We start from the raw sequence: 26,910 nt of genomic DNA, 5'->3' as shown, positions 1-26,910 counted from the left end.
ACGCGGGACACCATTCTACGCCTTGGATGGGAAACACAATTAAATCCGCCATACTCCTCGGACATTACACCGTCCGATTATCACCTGTTCCTTTCCTTGGACAATCACTTTAGAGGACGCCAGTTCAAATCCCCAGTAGAGGTGCAAAATGCACTTGATACCTTTTTCACTTCACCACCCACCAAGTTCTACCGCGATGGAATGCATAGCATTCCAGAACGTTGGCAGAAGGTCGTCGATGCTGATGGGTACTATTTTTGGTACTTCATAAGTGACATATCGATGTTCGAAGGTGGTGGGTGAAAAAGCGACAGAACTTTCTTGGTTACCTCTATACATAACATTTATTGAAGCCATTAAAATTCAACCTGGAGAAGGTTAAGGTGCTATACCAAGTTTCCCATTTCGATTATATTGACATGACATAACACATAAGAAAGAATAAATTTTCTAAATAATATACTTTTTTATTACCATTAAACTAACATGATACCCTAAGCAGCCGTTTATGACTAATTTTGTATACCAATTTATATTAGGTTTTAACAGAATATCTGAAGCTCTTAGTATAGCGTTTCCCGGACGAAGAACGATTTGGATTAAATTTCTGGGTTGTCGGCATCTATGCCCATGTTTTTACCCTTACGTATAAGGGATGACTACATCCTTCGGCAATCACAATGCACGGAGATTTGGGGAGAAAGAAAGGAATGGAGAAAGAAGGAAGCTTCCTAGGAACAGTATGTTAAATACCATTCCCGATATTTGCTTGGTGTGAATAAGGAAAGACCAGGATAACCTCACTCAGGATAGCTGGCCTGAAGAAGCTTTTACCTATTTTCGACCGAGTATCTCCACCGAGAATCGAACCCGAGACCATTCGCGTCAAAGGTGAGCGTATTAGTTACGCTACGCGAGGCCACCCTAATGGGGCGTTTACACTTAGTAGATTTGCGTTCGATTCAGTTGAATTGACGTCACTTTCAACTTAATCGACCGTGTAAACGGGACTTCAACTTAATCGCTTGTTGATCGAAGGCGACTAATCGACTGGCAACTGAATTAAAAGACGTTCTATTTTCTGTGGTTGAAATAATTGAACACATCCATCAATCTGATTGGGCCTAGTTGCTTCGATTTAGTGGCAAATGCAGCGAGTCGATTTAGTCGTGCGACTAAATCGACTAAGTGTAAACGCCCCATAACAGAGAACAAGTTGTAAGCCAAGTTTAATACCGGAATGAGTTTGTATCGGTTTCTTGGATGATGATAGTTTTTTTTTTTTTTCCATCTGGCAGTTTCAGTTTGAGTAACCAGTAAAACACTTATCAAGATATATAACTTTCGGACAGTCCTCACCACTGAAGTGGTTAGCGTGTGTACAGTACCTTTGATTCAGGCAGTCTTGCGTTGGCTTCTGATGGGAAAGTACAAAAATTTACTATCACAATCAATCATTTTCATTAATTATCCCTGTGTTTTAGCCCAAAAGGCATAGGCGTAGGACGTTAAACTAAAAATAAACTCAAAGTTTCGGGCTCTTTGTAAGGTGATTATTCAACCAAAATGTCCGTTCTAGTATCACGCGTTGCTTTTACTTACATTTGCATGAACACCAATTAGATTAGAGTTCGAAAATCAACGAAGATAGCCAGTTCCGGACTGAATATAGAACGAATCCTCTAAAGGAAAATAAAAGTGGTACTTGATTAAGAAATTCACAAAAAAGTGAAAATTTCCTGTTTTTTTTAATCGGCTTTTTATCAAACAAAATTCCTTCCTAGAAAAAAGTCAGCTTTCTTGCATCCCTAATTACAATCTATTTATTTTTCTATTATAATCTTTGAAATTTTACCCCTTAAATCTGAACTTTATTTAAATTCACGCACGAACAAAGTACGGTATGGATCTCAAAATACCTAAAACACATTAAGAAACAGTTTTAATTAATACAATGAAAAAAAAAAATATAATATGAATCATAAGTACTCACCTAACCGTTTTGTTGCTTTTCAATTTCCGGTAGAATTTTTACAGTTTTGTTTTGCCTGTTTTATTTAAATTAAAATAAACTGACACTCGTTGAACTATGTATAATAAACGGTTTCAAATTACTTAGGAAAATATGGATACTCAGTTTAGCTGTTTGAATGACTGCTAGAGTAATAGAATCTTGCGACACAATTCCTGAGACACCTATCATCAAGAGACGGATATGTAGTATCGGAGACAGAGAATTGCGTGCGTATGAACTACAAAGTGGGTCGTGCTAGAAACATATGTTGGGATATTTTTTTTTCTTGAGAAAAAATGTCGAAGAAAAATTTGTTTGATAATAAACTCTAGCTCTAACTGATAAAACTTCCCTTTATTTTTCTTATCGCATTCTGCCTCTTCCCCGCGCGGCCACTAATCATAGATTTCGAAGTTGCCACAGTCTTTGTGTTAAAACAGCTACCAATTTCAACACGCTCATAAAGGTGAAGTGCTGACGACGATTCAAACAAAACACTCAAATCAGAAATTGTCCTTAGAACCTTAAAGTGTTCTTAAGAGATAAGAAAATGTATTGTGAATGATGTCATTAGCTGACAACCACTTCATAGCTATTGTCATCTCACGATTGCTTGAGTTTATCACATGCTTCTTTTATAGATTGCCATATTTGCGAAAAATAATTTCTTCCTATTTCAATTGAATTTAAGCTAAATTCAATGAACTTCCTCAATTCAAAATCCCATTCCAAGTAATTGTAAAATAATATCAGATGGAACAGATGGAAGTTTGGAACACTTCCACAGGTGGAAATCTTATATAGAAAGTATTATAAAACATGCGTTTTCAGTTAAACGTTTGCTGTACGTTAAGTCCAAAAACTACATTTTTACGTACCCACTTTTTGGATTTTACGTGCATTAAGTCCTAAAATATGTCCAAAAAACGATTTTACGTACGCCACGTACATTTTTAGTCTCAGTGTATCATTAAATTTACTGAGAACAGTGGTGGATCTTTAGGGAAGTCACGTCAGTAACAATTAAATTAATATAATGTACTATTCTATAAGATACCATTAGATAAAACCATAAAATGATTCACTTAGCAACACCAAGTCATAATATTATAACTAAAAGCCTGAAATTTGGACAGGAAACTCTTTTTGTTACGAAAGCAAGAGACAAGAAAGGATTTTTTGAAATTAGATTTTTTAAACTTTAACATCCCATGTATTGCTCTTTACGCTGAAGAAGACGGGGGATTAACGAACGTGAATCATTGTGAAATTAAATTTTAGTGCTCTGACTGGACCACACGCTAGCAACAAGACCAATGGGAAGGCAAATATTTTCTTGAAATACGTATCATAAGGGAAGTTCATTTCTTCAGTTTTTATTTTTTTCTTGTCAAGGATAAAGTATTTTACGAATCCCTGAAATTAAGGACATGAATTCAGCACATATTTTTTTTTCATTAAAAATAACTGAATAGGCCCTACGTCTTTTGGCGTTCTTAAAAATTCGGCTTCCAAGGAGGAAAGTAGGCAATTTAAATAATATTCCAATTTCCGCTTTGATATTAATAAAATGCTTGACGTGGGGACTTGTTTCAGCTGGAGATGTGAAAATTAAAAATTTGTGAACACATGATTCAGCTTTTTCGACACTTCCAGCCTCCGGGAGGACAGTTTCCATAATTTTCTAATTAACAGTTTTACATTCATGCAATGCTAAACGTGGGAATTCGCTCTTCTGTCAGAGGTATGAAATTCAGTATATGAACTTTTATTTCAAGGGAACGTTGAACTTTCAAAAAAGAAAAAGAGAAAACATTGCTGTAAAATTAGAATTTTATATACGAAGGAAATTCTGTTCCAAAGAGTTGGTAGGGTGATCAAAAAATTTTCCTTTACTATTTCAAATTCTTTTGAAACACTAAGTATGTATCATTCGCAAAGTTGATTTGTCTAACCAGCTGCATCAAGCAACTCTTACACAAACCTCAACCAGAAGTACACAATTATATCTTACAAGACTATGATCCAAAGTTACGTAACACTAAACTTTTACTTCAGCAAATAATTAAAATCTAGACCACGTTCTGAAGCCTTACAAATTGTTCAAGCCCAAAATTGCTATATAATCAAATAACCTCTACTACACTTTGCTAATACAGTCCGACGTAAACCCAGTTACGGAATCTTCGCTCAAACTGTGAAACTAATGGAACTTCAGAACCAACGTACAAAGAAAATACCACTACCAAGACTACCTCCTGTTCTGTCTCTAGTCATTCGGGGAGTGGATCCATCGTACAGTGACGTAGAAATCGAGAAGATATTACATCAAAGATACAACTTCAAAAAAAAAAAAAAAATATATATATATATATATATATATATATATATATATATATATATATATATATATATATCTCCGCATCCGTAACAATCAATTATGTACTTACATGGTCTGGGTCTAATCAGAATCGCAAGATAATTGATAATCTGCTAAGAAAGGGCCATTCATTTACAAGAAACGTCATAGAGTCTAACCTTCAAAAACACCGACCCCTTCAGTAGCGTAACACAAAAATATCGTGCCCCCGTAGGATTATTTTTGGGCCCCCTTCCCATGCCCATTAACTTCCCACTATATTATGTCCCTGTAGTCGGCAGCAAAATTATTTTTCCTTAAACTGATATTACTAGAATGGATAAATTTTCACCCAGAACACATTTTTCCTATTCTAAAGTAAATAATATTATTAAGGGAAATAGATATTCCATATTCATCTCAATTTTTGTTGCTCATAGTTTTTGACATTTCCTGCGCGGTGAGCCCCCGCACTGCAGGCCCCTCAGTTACGCCATTGGGTCCCTTTATCAATACACTGCGACCGCTGTGACGATTATACACATCCAATATTAATACGTACCAATTTCTTTAATGTGGTTACTTTGGTGGTGCACACCACACCTGGAGCTGTCTAAACATGCAAAGACCACCCGACTGTCCTATTTGTCATGAACGTCATCCTGCTTATAGTTATAAATGCAAATCAAAATCTACTTCTCAAGAAGTACAGACCTAGTTAGTAGTTCAACTTCGCACACATGATGCACAAAATCAAACTTCCGAATCCGGCACTGATCAACTTTTAACGATCAAACAGTCCTTATTTTTTTATTACTCTCACGCTTCCAATCATACATGCGTTCGCAGGTCCTCTATTTCTAAACACATCTCATTGGCTGTACAACCTGTCTTTCATTTCCAATTTCACGCAACTTACAATTTTTCTACGTCTAACTTTCGTAAATTTACATCTTAACAAAGCCATTAAATTTCATTTAATCATAAGTATTGTGGGTATAATTCTTTTTTTCTTTTTAATATTCGTTCCATCTCTGCTCACAAATCACTTTTGTGAGGAAATCCTTCTGGAAGAAAAGGTCAATGATTTCCTTCTGAACGAAACTCACCTTACTTCAAAATTGTAATGTAAAATTCTTGGTTACAACTTAATTTAGAAAGAAAATCTTCTATCAGCACGTCGTGCCAATCGTGGAGTTGCCATTAGTTTCTCACCTCACATGCCATTAGTTTCTAGTCCAGAGTTTACCGGTACATCTAATTATTACTCTTTACTACAAATCAGATTATATCACCATAGCATTAAACTACGTCCAACTAGACCATCCGATCCATCCAGCCTTTCAAATTTCTTTAGTCGCTATATCATATTAGCTTACATCAATATCCGTAGTTGTTTTAACAGATACAAAACTTCATCTCCACTGCTACAACTGACACATGTCATCAACTGCCAAAACCACGTCTAAAACCAAGAAAAACAGATTGTAGCACAACTCCTGACATAACCATCACTTCAGCTACCATAACACAAAACTGAATAATTGACATCTTTTATCCTTTAGATAGTGATCATGTACTGATCAAGCTATGCATTCGATGTCGCGCTTCTCGATCTCTTGATGCTATTCCACCCCACATGATCTCAAAGTATGATAAAGCATATCTTACCAAGCTCTTAGGAGGTCTTGATCCACCTACTACACAAGACGAACTATATCGCATACTAGAGACGATTACATGCTATGTTAATCAGAATTCTGCACAATATACTCCAGAACCGCAATATACATCATATAAGCCTAAACTCCTGCCGTAATACTTTGCCATGGTGCAGTGATTCCGACAATTCTTCTGTGACTACACTCGCATGGGCAGTCGACAGGTACTTCGCCATCACAGAGCACTTCAACATGCGATCCGAAGCTAAGCTATGATATAGCATACAAATTACGACAGTGGGTAAAAAATGCAACTCTCTCTCGAAGACCTCTCACCCTTGACGATATTGGAAACGTCTCAACGCACTCTATGATAAGTTAAACATAGCTACCTACATACTCGTCCTTAACAATTCACCTGTTCATTCCAATTTTTATGAAGAAAATTCCTTCGCCTCCTTGCTTCGAAGTATCTTCACACCACTTACACCCAAAGGATCTTTTCATAATCATCCTGTAGACTGCATTGATTTTCGATCTGCTCATCTTCAACCGGCCAGTGACCACCCATTGAATATTCACGGACCACTCACAGCAACCATTACTCTTGATATCACTTCAGCCACTAAAAGAAAACGCCACACTGCACCTAGAGGTGTTCGATAAGGCTGAGGACCTATCGAACTTCGGGACTGAAAATTTATCGAGTTGTCATCGGTTACTCGAAACCTTTCGAGTATTTGAAATTATCGAAGTTTCGGGTATTATCGAAATTTCGAGTATTATCGAAGTTTCGGGTATTATCGAAATTTCGAGTATTATCGAAATTTCGAGTATTATCGAAGTTTCGGGTATTATCGAAATTTCGAGTATTATCGAAGTTTCGGGTATTATCGAAATTTCGAGTATTATCGAAGTTTCGGGAATTATCGAAATTTCGAGTATTATCGAAGTTTCGGGTATTATCGGAATTTCGAGTATTATCGAAGTTTCGGGTATTATCGACATTTCGAGTATTATCGAAGTTTCGGGTATTATCGACATTTCGAGTATTATCGAAGTTTCGGGTATTATCAAAAGTAGTGATGGACAGTTCGGTTCCCTCACCTCTCCAATGATTCCTTCTTGCAGTCAAACTAGTCAAACAACATTTTTTATCTGATAAGTTATTGCAAAGTTGTACTTGTGAGGTGAAAGGAAAGCGTGCACAAAGGGATTGCTTTTTCGTCCCCTCCTCCCCCCTCCCACACACAGAAAGCGTTCATTTTTACCTGAATTTTATCTCTTGTTTGTTATTTGCTAACAGCTGGTGTATTAGTGTTGCCAGAGATACGGTCTTAAACGTAGAAATAGGGTAATTTGCTCTTCATACGATATAGTATACGCCCAACACCTCAACCATATTAATCACGCACGGTGTTGCTAAAATGTTATAGCAACATTTTATTTTTAAGCCAAATGTATTATCTTCTGTCGTGTTTGCTTTCTCTTAATGGCCACTAGTTCACACATTGCCGCAATCAGATATGATGATGCTTTGGGCGCAAACTCCCCCTTTAGCCTTTCAGTAAAACAGATGTTGGTCAAATCAGTGGTGATTTCAGGGGTTGTTTAGGAGGAATATTTCCCCCACAAACATATCTCTGATCATGTTCACCGTGGTTTACCAGTATTTTTGCTACTTTCACCCTCCGTGTATTCAAAATCTCCCGGGGTAGGATTACCATAATTTCTGGATATTTTTAAGAATGGTGTGTGTGTTTATTGAGAAGTTAAGAAAAGTCTAATCTTAACTTTCTAAAATGCTTATGCTCCTTTTCTATACTTAAAATATATTTTTATATTATTGTCTTAATTATTTTCCTGAGTAAAGTATTCTTGCGAAGAACACCTTATCGTTATTGATTTTTTCATAAATATCAGCACAAGACAGAATTGCAAGCCAAGCACTTGACCAAACACAGCGAAATTTCCCAGTCTTCCATTTTCCCTAAAATTTCGGGCATTAGTTAATCCCAGACAATTTTCCGGATCGGGCTTGAATCTAGAACGTATGATAAGACTACGTGGGGGAAACCTTGAAATCATCACTAAGTTTAATGAAGGTGAAAAACGGAAATAAATCTATTTCCTCGACAGTGAATATACAGGGTACCATATGTTCTATACAGTTGGTTTGTACATTATGATGAATCCACACACTAGCGGATCCAGAAGCGTCGTTTGGTGGAGGCAGATTGCTTCCTGGACGAATAATGTAGGTTTTAAAAATGTAAGAGTTTTGCATCAATTTAGAATAACGTGGTGCATTATTTTATATAGAGTGTTTCAAAACAACACCGCCAACGTTTGGGTTGCCACATTACCTAATTTTAGCGTATACCACCAGATTTTCAGGTCTTATATTCGTCCCCCGCTTAATCATCTCTTAATCATGAAAAACCTAAGATTGGAGAAAAATCTAAGACGACTTTGTTGATAAAGTGTTGTTATATTCAACGTAAACCGCTACATTTCTGTGTCAATCTCAATCGCGAATGGACAGATGACAGAAATAAGATGAACGCAAAAACTGTCAAATTATTACTACTGGTTTTGTACAATATAAAAGACGTATCATGCGTAGAATTTTATGATAAGATTTTATGCCATCGAGATTTTTTGAAGGAAGTTAAAGGGAATGAAAAATGTAAAAAAAAATGGCATAATCATACACATTTTGGTTCAACCCATGAATACTAATGTATGATCTCATGGGTGCGTATTTCTTTGATAACATTCTGTCCAGTTCAACTGAACACGTCTATGTTGTTACGTAATCTATATGTTCAACTAGTAGTGTATATATTCAGAAATGATTGCAAATTGAACCTACGGATCCTTAGCATATTGTTTAGATTAGATTCATTATTAGTATATATTTTTTTCTTTTAAAATGTTTATACTGTATTTCATATATTGTGAAACTGTGGTATTTTCGTACGTTAGTATGATTTCAAGTAGAAATCTTTGAAAATGATCAGAAATTTTATACGAGATGGACCAAGACTCCTAAATATGTTTTAGCTTTCTTACGATAAAAGTTTAGAAATTATTTTGTATTCCTTAGAGAGAAAACCGTATGAACAACATCTGCCATATATCGCTTGCTTTTTTTTTTTTTTTTTTTGAAAACTTATCCTAGAGAAATCCTTATTAGAGATATTTTACTGTAATACTTATTTAATACTTACTTTACAATTCGAGACTCACATTTGTTGAACTTAATAAAACATTAAAGGCAAAAACTAAATTTTCTTTACTTTAGTTTTTTTAGAAAAGTACATTGGAAGTGTCACTTAACAAAGAAATCACAAAAAAAAAAAAATGGTCAGAAGGATCGTCAGTATTTCTAATACACAAATTCACATCAGTACTTACGGTTTAGAATCCCCCGCTTTTCTAATTTCAAAATATGGCAACACTATCCTGAGACCAAGATAAAACAAAAAGTATAGACCAACCTGGGTGCACAAATGCTTCCTTTTGGAGTTATAGAATGCCGAAAACATGAATAAATGAACTTTATGGGTCCATAGCTCCAATACTATAGGATCTACCGTATTCCGGTCAAAATTTTATTTAAAAACTAGTATGTGTCCTATCCAAATATCCAAGTTTCAGAATGATCCAAATATCCCATATGATCTTTTCGCTGACATTTTCACTTCAGTAACTTGAACACACTTTCCAGTACCGTTTCAGCTTGAATTAGCAGTATAACCTTGTTTCCCATAGAAAAATCTAATTACAACCTAAGTGCACTGTAATCGTAATCGGTTTCAAAGACATTGGCTTCTTGTTTGTGAAAAGAAAGAAACAATGATAAGTAGTCTATTGTATGCAGGACACAACAGGAGAGAGAGGGTCTAATATTTCTTTCAACAACTGCAAAGCAAGTAACTGCACGACCATCTTTCTTTGAAAGGCTGTTTGCAACAATATACGAAGCAGCTGAGAGAACTCTTGAGGAAATAATGTTTTCTATTTTTCCTTAAGAAGTGATCGGAAGTTATTTTAATTTGATATGGAAATTGAATCAGAGCCATTGAAATGTAAGTCAGAGGATGTGTGTTTTTCTCTCCTTTCCCCTTAATCCCTTTTGTCCCTCCCTGGTTCGATCCCCGACCAAGTAAGTTTGTGGGGGACAACATCGTGTCCGTGGGCTTTCTCGGCGTACTCCTGTTTCCTTCCACATTCCCATTCCACCAACTATTCCATCATCATTCACTTGCCTTAATCATATTTCTCCCTTATCCTAACAGACATAATAGTAGGTCATTACACTGGAAGATTTCACTTCATTTCATTTTCCTTTAGTCTTCGTTCTGTCATATGTAAAGTTATCCCTTGTGCATAGCATCATGCCATGAGGGCATGTAGGGAGTGTGCCCTCAGTCGTAGATGAATGTGGTGTTGTCGGCACCACGCTTCGGCCGCATCCTCCCCTCCCAGGTACGCATTGAATCTGAGGTTGGTAATGCCCAGAGCCGCACGGCATCTTATGCACAAAATCAAATATCGTAAAGTAACCAAGAGCAACAGATACCTGACATGCATTTAGACCAATCCTTTAAAATCGGATAATTCATTCGAAAGTTATCGTAGCTTTCACACGCCTACGCCCAAAGTAAGAACAAATACTTCAATTCGGGAAAAATCCCCTTGTGGTATGGCAACCGAAACAATAGGTGTCTGGTGAAAGCAAAAGAGAGCATTTTAAAATGAGTTCCATCAAAATCGGACAATCCGTTCGAAAGTTATCGTCGGATGCCACATGCAAACAGACAGACAGGACGGCGTGTAATAGGGAGCTTCGCACCCAAAATTCTCAAGGTTTGTTTCACGACAATCTCAAATATTCGAAGGCATTCGAGCGCCGGAGAGTAAATTTTCGAAACGGAAGTTTGATAAGTCTTCAGCCTTATCGACTTTCCTTACCTCTACCTATATCAGTAGCTATCTCTATACAGAACTTTAAATTAAACCCTCGAAATCATATTAAAATTATTTTTCTGCCTGCCCCTTTATTGGCGTAATCGGCAAAGTGACTATTAATAGACTAATGGTGTCTTGGATTCCAATTCCATTCAGGTAATGCATGTTTTCTCTTCCTCTTTCTCTCTTCTGACAGACTGCTTAAACCTTATACAGATCTGTGGGGAGAAAACTTTTCCTTCACTTCATTGCTAAGGAGAGAAGTTTTAAAATAAACACTCTGCATATATGTAATACATATTATATACAACTATGATAACCTCGAATTCATTGTTTCTTCCGAACACTCCGATAATCCCGAACTTTTCAAAATATTCAAGCGACTCGACAAATGCGATCATATTGATATATTTCTGTATTTTCTGCTTTCAAACAATTCGAGACTTTCGAAGAGTTCGAGTGTCTCGAAGTTGTCTAAAGTTTCTTACGTTTCGAGTGCCTCGAACACTTCGAGAGTCTCGAACATTTTGGGAGTCCCGAACATTTCAGGAGTCTCGAACATTTCAAGAGTCTCGAACATTTCAAGAGTCTCGAACATTTCAAGAGTCTCGAACATTTCGAGTGTCTCGGTCATTCCGGGAGTCTCGGTCATTTCGGGAGTCTCGAACATTTCGGGAGTCTCGAACATTTCGGGAGTCTCGATCATTTCGGGAGTCTCGATCATTTCGAGAGTCTCGAACATTTCGGGAGTCTCGATCATTTCGGGAGTCTCGATCATTTCGAGAGTCTCGAACATTTCGGGAGTCTCGAAAGTTCGATAATTCGATAAAATTAAAATTCTTTATCGATGAAACGGTTTTGAAATTTTATCGAATTGTTATCGATTACTCGATTATCGGAACAGCCCTAACTGCACCAGGCATAGACTCGATCTCTTATCACCATATCAAGAAGAGCCCCTATACAGTTTTCTACCTTTTTTTATTTATCTACGTGTATACTTTCATCTTTTGCTCTGGACTCATACTATTACATGGAAGACGTTCAAGATCCTAACGTTCTTCAAACTTACCGACACTGTCTCTTCATTTCGGCCTATTCAATAACGCTTATATTCAGCAAAATTCTAAAAATAATCTTTCTTCAAGAGGCGTAATGAGTTGTGGTCTACACTAAACAGATATCTGTAACGTTCTTTACAACATTTCTGAAACATAGCCTATATTTCAAAATATTTAAAAGTGCAGAAATTAGGTAGGCCTACCCCATGTTACTTCCGAACTCCATGTTACTTACAAACTACCCAACTACATTTGTGCGTAATAATACATTTCAAGTTGTTAAACCTCAATATGTACTTTTCTCGAAATTCATCGTTCTTCTGCCCGTAATACAAAAGCCCATACCCGACCTACTTTTAAATTTGTAATTGTTAAAAACCTTATACTATCCACTTTAAATGACCAGACTTCACGATGAATACCGTGTGGAATTATCCCACAACGACTGTGCAGTATTCATCCTCTTGTCGTTTGTTGAACATGACTTGATTTATTGTTCAAAGATCTTTAAGAACTTTCAGTACACAAAAGTACGAGATATTATTAATCTTTTATATGTAAGTTTTAATTCTATAACATGGTTATACAATAAAAGTTTACAAGTTTTCACCTACCTTTAAGATTTTTTCAGCGAAAAGTTAGATTAAAAATAAGTTCTCGTGAAAACGTACTCTCACGTAACAAATAAGTCGCGAACTGGCGCAATATTTCTGAAGGTTCTTATCACTCTACAAGTATGAGACACATGTTTTGAATGTTGTCATATTTTTCAGTAAGCTTCTGCGTGATATTACTCACTGCACAGAATTCCCCCACATTCCTGTATGTGTGTATTACTAATGGTTTTCCACGCCTTTATATATTATACACGTGGAAATAATATTAGCTAAATTTAGCTTCCAGAACAGAATATGGTATTAATTCCGTCTATCAAAGGCGCCGGGTTTTAAAAATCACCTCAGGTCTCTACAGTATATGAATGGGGCCGCGGTGGCTCAGTGGTACAGCGTTCACCTCTGGTGCTTGGGGTCCCGGGTTCGATCCCAGCCTCGCCAAGTGAACTTTGTGGTGGACAAACACCGTGTGCGTGAGTTTTCTCGGGGTTCTCCTGTTTCCTCCCACTTTATTCATTCCACCATTTCATTCATTACTCACCATCATTCATTTATATCTCCTTTAGCATAACCGTGGGACGTAAAACTCAAAGATTTCATTTTCATTTTCTACAGTATATGACAGCGGAATCTCGAGAAATGGATTCCCACTTGGGCTTAGACGGGAGGAGGTCAATTTTGAAAGTTGATCATCCTAAAAATGCAGTTTTAGATATTTTAAAATGAAAATGGGTTGGTGGAAAATATGCACTTTTGAATGAGAGTATGATGCGTAAACAGGGAAGTTTTAGGACGATAAGGTTCTTATCCCCGATTTAAGTTCTCGTCAAGCCATTCTGAATGCCGACCGTTTGTGATGCAAGAAACGAAAAGTTTTAACTGAAAATTGCACAGCAAAACGCTCCTTCAATTTGTCACTTAAAGAATTCTCAGAGCCATAATTTGAGGTGTTTTTATTTGTGGTAAAGTCTCCCCAACTCTATATCCATCCTCCACTTCTAAGCTCTATGAAATTATCGGGCACTACTATCATTTAAGAAATGCGGCGAAATAGAATTTTCCCTCTTTTTCTTCTTCTTTCTGCTCTTTTTAGTGCATGGGTGCTGACGGGGGATAGGTGCTGACTGCCACGGGTGCTGACTGCCACAGTTAATTATTTGTGCTGACTGCCACGACTGTCGCTGATTGCAAATATGAAGGTGCTGACTGCCACGACGGCGTGCTGACTGCCACGAGCCTGGGAGAAACTGTATTTGGAAAGAGAGGAATTAATCCCTCATACTAAATTTATGATTATTAATTAATTTAGTAGGGATTAATTTAGTAATCATCACAGCAAATCTATGTGGCATCCTATAAGTTACAAAGTTGCTCACTAAGTGGAACGACATACACTTGGATGTTTATAAAGGGATTGTCTTTTCTGTTATATGTACAATTTGCACATTTCATTGTTTATATTAATTGTTTTATTGTATTATTTAATGGATATGATGGTCTGAAGCCAGCTGACAAGGGAAGTTTGGGAGAAGCACTGGCCTGCAGAAAAATAAGCATGTCATTTGAAGGACCAATTCATGCTGATTACAACAGGTAATAAAACTCCTGTACGTTGAGAACTGTTCGAGATATTCAGCTTGGAAATTTATATGAGAAAATGAGTGGATGCACTTTTCAATGCGTTAAGTATTCTCACCCATGACGAAGCCTGATGTTTTGAACTTGCTATTGCTTGATCACTGGGGTCCATTCACAGACAAATTGTCCATTACAAGTTGCATGACGGATGGCAAAGACCTAATGGTTGAGAAGATACCAAAGAATTGCACACGATTTGTGCAACCATTTGATGTGTTTTGATTCCGATCAATCAAAGATTATGGCAGGAGATTTGTACATAGTATGAACCTTCTTCATCTGGACGTTATAATATACCAACGAAACAATCAAATAAAGTTCGTGTCCATACGAATCACTTCCGATCACCGCGATACATTGGATTGTTTCAGTTTGCGTTCTGCAAGGCAGGTTACGAACAAATTATAGGTCTATAACTTTTGAATCACTTGTCGAATTTGTTTTTTGCTTTGGTTCTGCGAACTGTTCTCTTGACGGATGCAACACAATTGCACATATAAAATGTTCATGGTGCAAGGGAGTATTTTGCCTGCGTCATTTCTTCATAAAACAGAAGAACAACAGTGATCAATTTTCATCTCTAACCTATGATTATTGTGAACAATGTAATGACTAATTGTATCTAACAAACCCGTTAGTTATTGCGAAACTTTTTTTTTTCTGTTACTTCCAATAGCTTTCATTTCGTATGTCAATATTCGTTACTAATTATGTTGTACTTAACGCGTATAAATGCGTATATCCTCATTTTCTCATATAAACTTCCAAGTTGAATATCTCGAATCGTTCTCAACCGTACAGGAATTTTATTAGCTTGTTATAATCAGCATGAATTGGGACTTCAAATGGCATGCTTAGTTTCTCTGTAGGCGAGTGCTTTCTCCTGAACTTCCCTTGTGAGATACAGCCAGCAGTGCTTTTTTGATGGAACTTTCAAGAGCTGCTCGAAACAATATGCACAACTGTACACAGTTCATGCTGACATAGGGAGTTCAAGTAAGAATACATAAATCGTACCAATTTTGTACGCACCGCTCCCTGACAAAACTGAAAGTACACTCATGTCCAAAATTATTGTCGCATATCTATAACTGTCTTCTTGTAAGAATATAATTTGATAATTTTGCAGAGTACTTTTAATACTTACAGATTACTTATGAGTATAACCAGGAGATTTATATTTGTGATATAAATTTCATAGGAAAAGAATTATAAATACGAAAATCATAATGAGTAAAATAAAATGTAACTAATGGACAAGAAAATTTTATTTTCGTTTTATTGTTCTTATTTACTGCTCTTTTGACATGAAATTTACCACATACTTTTCTTTGCCGATTATACACATACTAACATTATAAGAAATACCGGGCGAATTCGTTATCAAATTATATTACTAGACCAACATATTTATAATCATGTGACAATAATTTTGGACATGAGTGTACATACAGAGACATGTTTACCTTTGTTAGGTGTTGGTCTGAACAACACGATCCTAAGGATCATCTAGTTTCTTTCATGCTTCTTGGCACCCGGTAATGTTACGTCTAGCAACTTTCTCTCAGGCTCGTGGCAGTCAGCACCTTGATATTGGCAATCAGCGCCAGTCGTGGCAATCAGCACCAATAATTGGCTGTGGCAGTCAGCACCTGTGGCAGTCAGCACCCCACCCTGACGGGAGTGCTCGACCACCAAGCAACCCCGGAATCGGTACGCTGCCATCTATAACATGGCTGTATTCTCTATAATGCCTTTGCTGTATTTTGTTTATACTTTATGAAATTCTCAGAAGAGTTTTTAATCCACATGCAGCAAAGGGCAGTTGATCTGGAATATTTATGATAGCAATATAATATTATGTAATAAGAGTTTTATATCTACTTACGTTATTTCACACTAGGAATTATGTTAATTTCTACTTGAATGTTGTGTCTTCTGATACACAGAAGACATCGTACACAACCTTGGAAAACAGTCTCCCGAGTTGAAGATTCCTAAAAGGAGGCTTGAGAAGGGGCTGCTATCGAAATTAGGAAATGCGAAAGTATGAAAACAGGAAGTGAGTGACAAGACAAAAACTTTTCGAAATACTCAAAATAGTCTGAACTTCGCTTCTTCTTCGAAGTAGACCAAAATTGAACAATTATTAGGGCTCCCAGACACCCCGGTTATAGGCGGGACAGTCACGGATTTACATCATATGTCCCTCCAAAATTGTTCAAAACTTCATATATCCTGATTTTACTTCAAAATATAAGTTAATGTCATAAGTTAATTTTACTCCAAAACATACCAATTATTTATAAAACAATCTCGCTTTTTATTACTCATCGAATCTCAAATAATAACTACGAATAACTTACTCTCTGTCACTTACTTCTGGCGAGTGATAGCCTATTATTAAGTTAATTCTGATATTTTAGCAAAATGGAAGTGCATAATTATAACTACCCAGCAAAAAATGATGATATTAAAACAACTAAATTGGTCCAATGATACAAACTGATGCGTGATGTGATTTGAGCTTAGCGTCACTTTCAGCAGCGAAACCATATGAAACCATATGCAAATACCCGCTATAATAGCAATCTTGACTACATTCTTTCTAACTTAGAACCTCGTTGTGTTGTCCCATGCAGAAATCTTTTTCCCTCGGATCACGATTCCTTGGATGTTTCTTTCGATTTCCTCCCCTCCACTACTACAAACCAGCCCCTCAAAAGTAGGTCACAACTTCTATGGAAGAAAGCCCCCTGGGGTGACATCTGCCGGGCTATTGAACTGTTTCCTTGGTGTTTGTTAGAGGTAGGAACTGTTGACGACGCTGTGGACTTATTTACATCCGTTGTCCACTCAGCCATAAAGGACTTTGTGCCGGTGAAAGCATCAAAATCGAACAGGTTTCCGGTCTGGTACGACAATGAACTTCGTGAACTTCTTAAAAACAAAAAGCTTGCCTGGACTCTATGGAAATCGCATCCGAGTGACTACACATATAAAAACTTTGCTAGAATTAGAAGTCTTGCCAAGAAGGTGCAGCGACGTAAATATTTTGAATACATGGACTCAATTGGTGATTTTACTGTTAGTAACCCTAAAGTCTTTTGGTCTGTAATTAAATCTAGAACAAAATCTCCGGGCATACCGGCAACAATTCAAGATGAAAATACTGAAGCGAGTGATGATCAAAGACCAGACCTCTTCAATAACTACTTCTGCAAAACATTTACTTCCCTTTCCTCTACAACCCATCTCCCCCCTCTCCACCCCATCTGTTCGGACACCTTATCCATTCTCTCTACCACCCCGGGCGAAGTTCTGGCTCTCTTGCTATCGTTATCTCCACATAGATCACTTGGACCTGATAAAATTAGTCCTCTCTTTCTCAACAAAACTGCTTCAGTTATTGCGGTTCCTCTATCTATCTTATTCAATAGATGCTTCAAGGAAGGGTATTATCCCACCAGTTGGAAACTGGCTCACGTGACCCCAATATATAAATCAGGACTTAAAGATCATGTATCCTCCTATAGGCCAATATCTCTTCTTTCTGTAATATCAATTATCTGCGAAAAAATAATTAAAGACAGGCTACTTAAATTCACCTCACCTTACATCCATAGTTCTCAGCACGGCTTTCTACCGAAAAGCTCAAGTCTCTCAAACTTAAGTACTCTTCTTTCCTGTGCAGTCAAATGTATGAATAACAATACTCAATTAGATGTTATCTACTTTGATCTCTCGAAGGCCTTTGATTCTGTCAGTCACATTCATCTTCTTCATAAACTCTCCAATAGATTTAATGTACATGGCAAATTTCTCTCTCTAATCACAAGCTACTTGAAGGACCGTAAACAGAGAGTTGTTCTTTCAGGGGCGACTTCTAACCCCCAACCCGTGATCTCAGGGGTGCCTCAGGGGAGTGTACTTGGGCCTCTACTGTTTGTCCTGTATATGGATGATCTCTACACGCACTTATCAGCTCAACCTAGTGGCCTTCTGCTTTTTGCTGACGATTGTAAGTTATACAGAGAAATATCGTGTCTCCATGACACAATTGCTCTACAGGAAGACATAAATTACCTTACAGGCTGGTGTGAAATGTGGCACTTGAAACTCAACAGTAAGAAATGTGACAGTATTACTATTACTTTGAAAAAGTCTTCTGTTCCCTCCACATACCATATCAACGATTCCCCTATCACACATTCTGCTAGTCATAACGATCTTGGTGTCATCTTTGATTCAAAACTCACCTTCTCTGACCACATCTCCTCAATACTAAAGAATTCAATGCGCATGTTGGGACTTCTTTATCGATTCACCGAACTACGCACAGTTTCTTCATTAGCAACTTTTTATAAGACTTTAATAGCGCCCAAGATCGAATACTGCTCTCCCATATGGGCCATGGCAGCACCTACACATCTCTCCAGACTTGATTCTGTTCTCAATTTCTTCATTGCTATAGTCCGATTTCGTGTTCCTGCACTTCGATTATTATCTAAGAAGGAGCTCTTGCGACATCTTAATATTCAGACTCCTGAAGTACGCAGAATTATCTCTGACCTGAAATATCTACATAAAATAGTTAATGGAACCTTAAGATCGGAAATATTACTTCAGGAACTATCCTTACGTGTCCCTTCCCGCATCACTCGGAATACCCACCTATTCCATATTGCCCGTCCTAGGTTGGCTGTTATACAGAGGTCTCTTTTTTATAGAATACCAAACAGTTATAATCAAGTAACAACTGATGTGGACATTTTTTCGAGCTACCCAGTGTTTGAAAGAGCAATTAAACGAGCTTTGACGGAATAGTTTTACTTTTACTCTTTTTTTCTATGTTGTTGTTATTGTTGTCTTGTTTTTTTTTTCTTTCTTTTGTTAGCATGTCCCTGTGTAAAATGGCAAAGTTATGCTGTATCTGGGAATTTGTTCAATAAATAAATAAATAAATAAAACCTGAACCTACAGCTTAACGTGGAATGCGAATCATAAGAACTCCCACTGGGAATCGAACACGGGTCTCCAACGCCAAAGGCACGTACGCTAACCGTTTAGACAAGAGGGAACTCATGATACAAAATGAAACTCTGTTTTCTTCCACATAACCATATGTTACAACAAACCACATCCTACAGGGTAAATTAGACCACAAACCTCCCAAATTTCAAATTTTGACTTTTTTTTACTGAGAAGAAAACAATCAGAACCATTCAATTTTACAGTTTTTTTTTTTTTAGTTTTGAAAATGTCCAAAATTTAAGGGTGGGCCAATGCACACCTAAACTTTCACAGAAAAGTATCATGTTATCCATGCCCTATTCAAGAGAAGAAACCTATTTACTCATCTATCTGATTATACCTTGCAACAAAGCTTGATCTTAGCGCATCTTAGGGTACTACATTAAACTTTTCGCCTCATGCTAATTCAAATTCCCCACCAAAATACAAACTTTTACGTATAGTCTTACCATTCTTTATATCATAGAAGGATACCAGGTAAACCAACCAAATTCACAGAGATATGTGATTAAGTCCTATAGCACATTTACCAACTTTTACTTTTTTTTTTTTGATAATTCCCAAATTTAAGGTGGGCCAGGAAACTTCTCCCAAAATTTAAGTGCCAGCATCAAGGAACCCGTGTCTTATGTAAGAAAATTGACCCATGTACTTAACCATAATGCCATGTTATGCAATAAAAGATCATCAAAGATGATAAATTAGGTCAACAACCGACCACTGTGGTGTGTACATGACAAATGCAAATATTTCGGCAATTTTTTATCTAAGAAGCGGATAAGCAGGACAATGCAAATTTACGAAGTTATATATCCGAGTCTTGGAGAAGATTTATCAAATTTTGTTTTATCGCGATTCCCAAATTTAAAGGTGGGCGAAGACATCCATTCCAAATTTTGAGAAGGGAACATCAATGTACCCATTAGAGATGGCCAGAACCGGTTCCTGGTGGAACCGGTTTTCGGGTCTGAACGGATCCGGTTCTTGAAGATCCGGTTCCGGAACCGGTTTTTCGGATCCAGGCCTGGAACCGGTTCTTCGGATCCAGATCTAGAACCGGTTCTTCGGATCCAGGTCTGGAACCGGTTCTTCGGATCCAGGTCTGGAACCGGTTCTGAAAATAGAACCGGTTCCTCGCGGAACCGGTTCCGCTGGAACCGAAACTTTGTTACCATCCCTACGCTAAACGCGAGCTGCTGGCAAGCTGTGAACAGAATGCTAGATGAAATGGTGGAAGCGACAGGAAGGCGCCAGGCGGCGGGAGCTTGTCTCATTTGGCTAAATAAAGTGGGTAACTGGTAAACTCATTGGCTAAACAGGCAAACTGACCAACTCATTTCGCTAAACACCCACTGGTGGACCAAATTTTTTTTCTGGGGGCACAAGCGGGTCTGGGCGGGAAAGGCACAAGTGCATGGTCCTCTTTGCATTATTTTTGAAGGTGAACATTGTGCTTCCTTTACGGGTCTTTGGGGGCTTTCAGATCCAGGTCTGGAACCGGTTCCTAAGATCCGGTTCTGGAACCGGATTTTCAGATCCAGATCTGGAACCGTTTCCTAAGATCCGGTTCTGGAATCGGGTTTTTAGATCCAGATCTGGAACCGGTTCTTAAGATCCGGTTCTGGAACCGGGTTTTCGGATCCAGGTCTGGAACCGGTTCTGAAAACCGGATCTCCGAGAACCGGTTCTTCGCGGAACCGGTTCCGCCGGAACCGGAACTTTGTGGCCATCCCTAGTACCCATGTCCTATGAAACATAATAGATGTCTGTACTCAACCATAAAACCATATGGTGATCAAGCAACATCAAAGAGAATAAAGTAGATCAAAAACAACCCAAATTTACCTTCTTGACCTTTTTTTATTCAAAAAGGGAACGAAATGAACAACCCAAACTTACAGAAGTACATACCCCTGTTCTATACTACCATATGAAATTTTCAAGTTTTGTCTATTTCCAAAATTTAATAAGTGGTAAAATGTACCCCTACCAACATTTCAGGGAGTAAGCCAACGTATCTATTGCTAAAATTTAGAAGGGTGATTCTATGTATTCCTAGATTATTGCCCTTGGGCCAGAAACCTTGAATCCTGAGCCACCGGCCACCAACAACTTTTATTGACGAAGCGTCCATAATGCTCTCACTACTACTACTAATTTCTAGCAGATAGTGTTAATATAAAAATATAAATAAATACATCAAGATTCAGTATAAATTTGACAATTCCACTTTCAACTTACTATAAACTTATGACTTATGAAATATTCTCTTCATACGAAAGATTGTTCACTTACTACCAGCACATAAGATTGTTACAAAAATGAACATCCTGTATCTGTGATACCGCGAGTGGAAAGAAATAGCCTATTGTTCCTCAGTTTTCTCTATTATAAAGTTACAATAAAAATAATGCCATTGACAGTGTATCTTTCGTGAGTAAAGTTGTGTTGTAAGTTTTAACTTGTAATTCGTATATTCTGTAAGTTAATAATAACTGACGGATAGACAAATGAAAAAGCGAAAAACCGTGTGTGAAATCCTGCTTCAACGGTTCGAAAGGAAATCATTTTTGCATCGAATTGTCACGGGGGACGAAAAATGGATTTATTTTGAAAACCCGAAGCGAAAAAAATCATGGCTTGCACCTGGTGAAGCTGGCCCATCGACGGCAAGGCCAAATCGCTTTGGCCGTAAGACAATGCTCTGTGTTTGGTGGGACCAGTGTGGTGTGGTGTACTGCGAGTTATTAAGACCTGGTGAAACAGTGAATACGGATCGCTACAGACAACAAATTATTAATTTGAATCATGCATTGATCGAAAAACGACCGGAATGGGCCCGAAGACATGGCAAGGTTATCGTGCAACATGACAACGCGCCGTCTCATACCGCTAAACTGGTGCAGGACACATTAAAAACACTTAATTGGAAAATATTACCGCACCCGCCGCACTCTGCAGACCTCGCCCCGTCGGACTATCACCTTTTCGCCTCTATGGGACATTCACTTCCAGAGCAGCGCTTCGCTAATTTTGAAGACGTCGAAAATTGGCTCGTCGAATGGTTTGGCTCGAAAGAGAAAAAGTTTTTTTTGGGATGGTATCCATGATTTGCCTAAAAGATGGGCAAAGTGTGTAGAATCCAATGGTCATTATTTTGAATAAAGAAATTGTGAGATTCCCTAAATATTAAGTGTTTTCTTTCTCGAAAAAACCGGCAAATTTCAACTAACACACCTGGTAGTTGAACTCACAAGTACTGTATGGATTTGCCGCCCGCCTCAATTTTAACACGTTAAAGAAGCCCATGCTGTACAATAATGTTTCACACTCTTGTAGGGCAGTTCAAGGTCTACCACCATGCGAAGCTTGATTCAGGTCGGATAAGTTCGGTTGACGTTATTCTGTTTACGAAAACGTAACCCAAAATTTTACTCCCCATAATCCGGGAACCCAAAATCTGCATATAGAAACATTTCACAAGCTTATATGGTAGATCCAAGTCTACCAGTGTGAAAATAATAATAATAATAATAATAATAATAATAATAATAATAATAATAATAATAATAATAAACAGTCGCAGCAATAGTCGGAATAGATTGTCTGCAATATAGATTAAATTAAAAGCTATGCCAATGCCGACGATGGCATTTCAACCACGCCAATTTGAATTAGTAACTTATCTTTCATGATATTATAATTAATTTCTACATTTTCTGCGTATCACATAAGGGAGAGTAAACGAAAGTCCTACGACTAACACCAACCGAATCTCTAATCGAGAATGGGACCAGGGCCGTAACTTGTGGGGGCAGGAGCAACTGCCCAACCCCAGAGAAGCTCCCCATCGTTTGAGGGTGACCCACTTTAAGACAAAATTTTCTTACTCCATATATGATATGAACATGAAATTATAAATGAAGTATCAAATAAGTTCACTACATTACATAAACAAAACAGCACACAGAAGGTAAATAAAACAAGAATGAGTCATGGGCTCATTTCAGTAAGAAACGTATACTATTGGGGGCCCTAGAAATAATATTTATTTGCATGGCCTTGAGATTTGTCAATATTGTCCCCTTAATTAATTTGTCATGTATGGAACGGGTCCAGCGGTGTGCGGGAGTGCCCACAGGCTCCATAGGGTTCACAAAGAGTAAGAGAAACATGGAAAGGAGGGGCATATTTTCGAATTTTGCGAGAGGGTCAAAACAACTTTTTTCTAGGGGGGGCAAATAATAATGCTTGCCCAGCCAGAAAAAAATCTAACTTACGGCGCTGAATGGAGCGGCCAATGAAAACGCTAAAACACACGATTAGCCAAACAAGTTGTCAAAAACAATTCCCAGGTACTCTCAAAATGCTATGGGCATTACTTGTGTAACTTAAGTTTCACTCTAATATACAAAGGTAATACTGCCATCTACTTTTAACGAAATATCTTATGTTTTAGCCTACAGTGTTGATCTGCCATCTAGCGTAAAATTCTTGAACTGACACGCGGAAAGTAATACTTGCCGAAGATCTCAGAAAATCCAACGAACAATATAACAAGGTCGTAAGAACAATACAACAAGGTTCGTAGAGGTGCATACGACCGAAAAAAAAAACAAACTGTAATGATCTTTGTTTAGAATATAAACACTAGAACTATGTTGAAAGTTTTGAGAGATTGATATAATCTAAATGCGACAAATCACACGATTATCTGTTTTTCTAATATCTCCTTCTGTGGGGACACGGTGGCTCGGCGTTAGAGCGTTTTTCCTCGTTCGATCCTCGCACAAGTAAGTTTGTGGTGGATAATATCATGTCCATGGGTTTCTCATGGTACTCCCGTTTACTACCTCATTATCATTCCACCAATTATTCCATTATCATTCACTTGCTTTAATCATCGTCTTCCTTAGCCCAAGGGGCATAATTGGAAGACGTTAAACTGAAATATTTCATTTCTTCATAACACTATAGACAGAATATTTACTGTAAATGATGAGTAAAATAAATATTCTTTCAAAAAAAAAAAAAGCAATGAAATCTATTTTTGTTAAAATGATTAGTGTTTCGCACTAAACGAGACGAGACAAGAAATAAAAATATTTCTATCTTGTCTCGTCTTAAAAGTTTTTTAGTATCGTTTTGTAAATATATGTACAAAATTTCTGCCGTGAATTTTTACTTTATCTAGAAGCTATCAGATAACAATAAACATTAATAAATAAAAACCAATAAATATTTCCAACATATTCAACGAACTTAAAAAGTTCGTTACTGAATTCTCTATGTCTGTGTGTCTATCTGTCTGTCTGTTATTTGCGAGGTTTTTTTTTTTTTAAATTTTGAACCCTGCATTCGATTAAATTTTTCACGTCACTCTTATCGTTCTCGAGATATTGGTCAAAAAATGGCCGACTTCCAGAGATTTAAGGAGCCATATCTCGGGAACCGTAAGTCACAAAGAGATCATATTGGTGTTGATCAAAATCTAAGAGGATGGTAAATATTTTGGTACTAAATAGTAACCGGTGGCTACTGTCCAGTTGGCCACTGGTTTGGATAATGGCCAGTTGACCAGTGGCCACCAATTATTATCGGTACCAAAATGTTTACCATAGTCTTAGGTATTGGTTAGCATCAATATCATCTCCCTATGACTTACCGTTCCCGTGATATTGGCCAAATATGACCAATTTCTAGGTATATAACGAGCCATAGCTCGGGAACCATAAGTTGTAGTGAAATTATATTAGTGTTGAACAATACCTAAGAGGATGGTAAATATTTTGATACCAAATAGTAAGCGGTGGGCACTGTCCAACTGGTCACTGGTTTGGCTAGTGGACAGGTGGATAGTGGCCATCTATTAATATCAGTACGGAAATGTTTAACATTCTATTAGGGATTGATTAATACCAATATGAACTCTCTATGACTTATCGTTTCCGTGATATTGGCCAAAAGATAGTTCCGATTTCGGGAGATTTAATGAGCCAAATCTCGGGAACCGTAAGTGACACAGAGATCATATTGGTGTTGATCAATACCTAAGAGGATGATAAACATTTTGGTACCAAATAATAACCGGTGAATACTGATTAACTGTCTACTGGCCAACTGGCCACCGTTCCCTAGATATTGGCCAAAAAGTTATAATTTCTAGGTATTTAAGCAGTAGCAAATTAGAAAGTAGCAAATACAGAAATATATCAATATGGTCGCATTTGTCGAGTCGCTTGAATATTTTGAAAAGCTCGGGATTATCGGAGTGTTCGGAAGAAACAATGTATTCGAGGTTATCATAGATGTATATAATATGTATTACATATATGCATGGTGTTCATTTTAAAACTTCTCTCCTTAGCAATGAAGTGAAGGAAAAGTTTCTTTCCCCACAGATCTGTACAAGGTTTAAGCAGTCTGTCAGAAGAGAGAAAGAGGGAGAGAAAATATGCATCACCCGAATGGAATTAGAATCCAAGACACTATTATTCTACTAATAGTCACTTTGCCGATTGCGCCAATAACGGGACAGGCAGAAAAATAATTTTAATATGATTTCGAGGGTTTAATTTAAATTTCTGCATAGAGACAGCTACTGATATAGGTAGAGGTAAGGAAATTCGATAAGGCTGAAGACTTATCAAATTTCCGTTTCGAAAATTTACTATCCGGCGCTCGAATGCCTTCGAGTATTTGAGATTGTCGTGAAACAAGTCTTGAGAATTTTGGGGGCGAAACTCCCTATTACAGGCCGTCCTCTCTGTCTCTTTGTATGTGGCATCCGACGATAACTTTCGATAGGATTGTCCGATTTTGGTGGAACTCATTTTAAAATGCTCTCGTTTGCTTTCCCCAGACACCTATTGTTTTGGTTGCCATACAACAAGGGGAATTTTCCCGAGGTCAAGCATTTGTTCTTACTTTGAGCATAGGTGTGTGAAAGCTACGATAACTTTCGAATGAATTGTCCGATTTTAAAGGGGATTGGTCTAAATGCATATGTCAGGTATCTGTTGCTCTTGGTTACTTTACAATAGTTGATTTTGTACATAAGATGCTGTGCGGCTCTGGGGCATTACCAACCTCAGATTCAATGCGTACCTAGGAGAAGGGGATGCGGCCGAAGCGTGGTGCCGACAACACCACATTCATCTACAACTGAGATCAAGAAAGTTTGGAGAATTTTCCACATCCCTATATGACCTCATGACATGGTGCTATACACAATCGAGAACTTTACATATGGCACAACGGAGACTAAAGGAAAATGAAATGAAATGAAATCTTCCAGTTTAATGACCTACTATTATGTCTGTTAGGCTAAGGGAGAAGGATGATTAAGGCAAGTGAATGATGATGGAATAATTGGTGGAATAAGAATGTGGGAGTAAACGGGAGTACCCGAGAAAACCACGGACAGAAAGTAAGGTTCACCAAAAACTTACTTGGTCGGGGATCGAACCAGGGAAGGACAAAAGGGATGAAGGGGAAAAAGGGGAAAACATACAGGCTCTGACTTACATTTCAATGGCTCTGATTCAATTTC

General features: G+C 37.6%; 1 protein-coding gene across 2 annotated transcripts in view; it reads right to left on the bottom strand.

Annotated features, from left to right (window-relative positions):
- The window catches only part of LOC145688115 (solute carrier family 41 member 1), a 227,352-nt gene that overhangs the window by 185,690 nt on the left and 14,752 nt on the right, over nt 1-26,910 (bottom strand). The window contains exon 1 of one of the 2 annotated variants that reach the window (XM_081761869.1): nt 1,994-2,258. The exons of the other annotated variant lie outside the window; for it this stretch is intronic. The gene's annotated coding sequence lies outside the window, so the exon portion shown is untranslated. Of the gene's footprint in view, nt 1-1,993; nt 2,259-26,910 lie in introns of those variants that run through there. 2 annotated transcript variants of the gene reach the window in all.

The sequence above is a fragment of the Thermobia domestica genome, chromosome 6 (assembly GCF_964235325.1).
Source record: "Thermobia domestica chromosome 6, izTheDome1.hap1.1, whole genome shotgun sequence".
NCBI classification, from domain to species: Eukaryota; Metazoa; Arthropoda; class Insecta; order Zygentoma; family Lepismatidae; genus Thermobia; species Thermobia domestica.
Note: the sequence above shows the minus strand (reverse complement) of the source record. Positions and strands in the feature narration are given on the sequence as shown.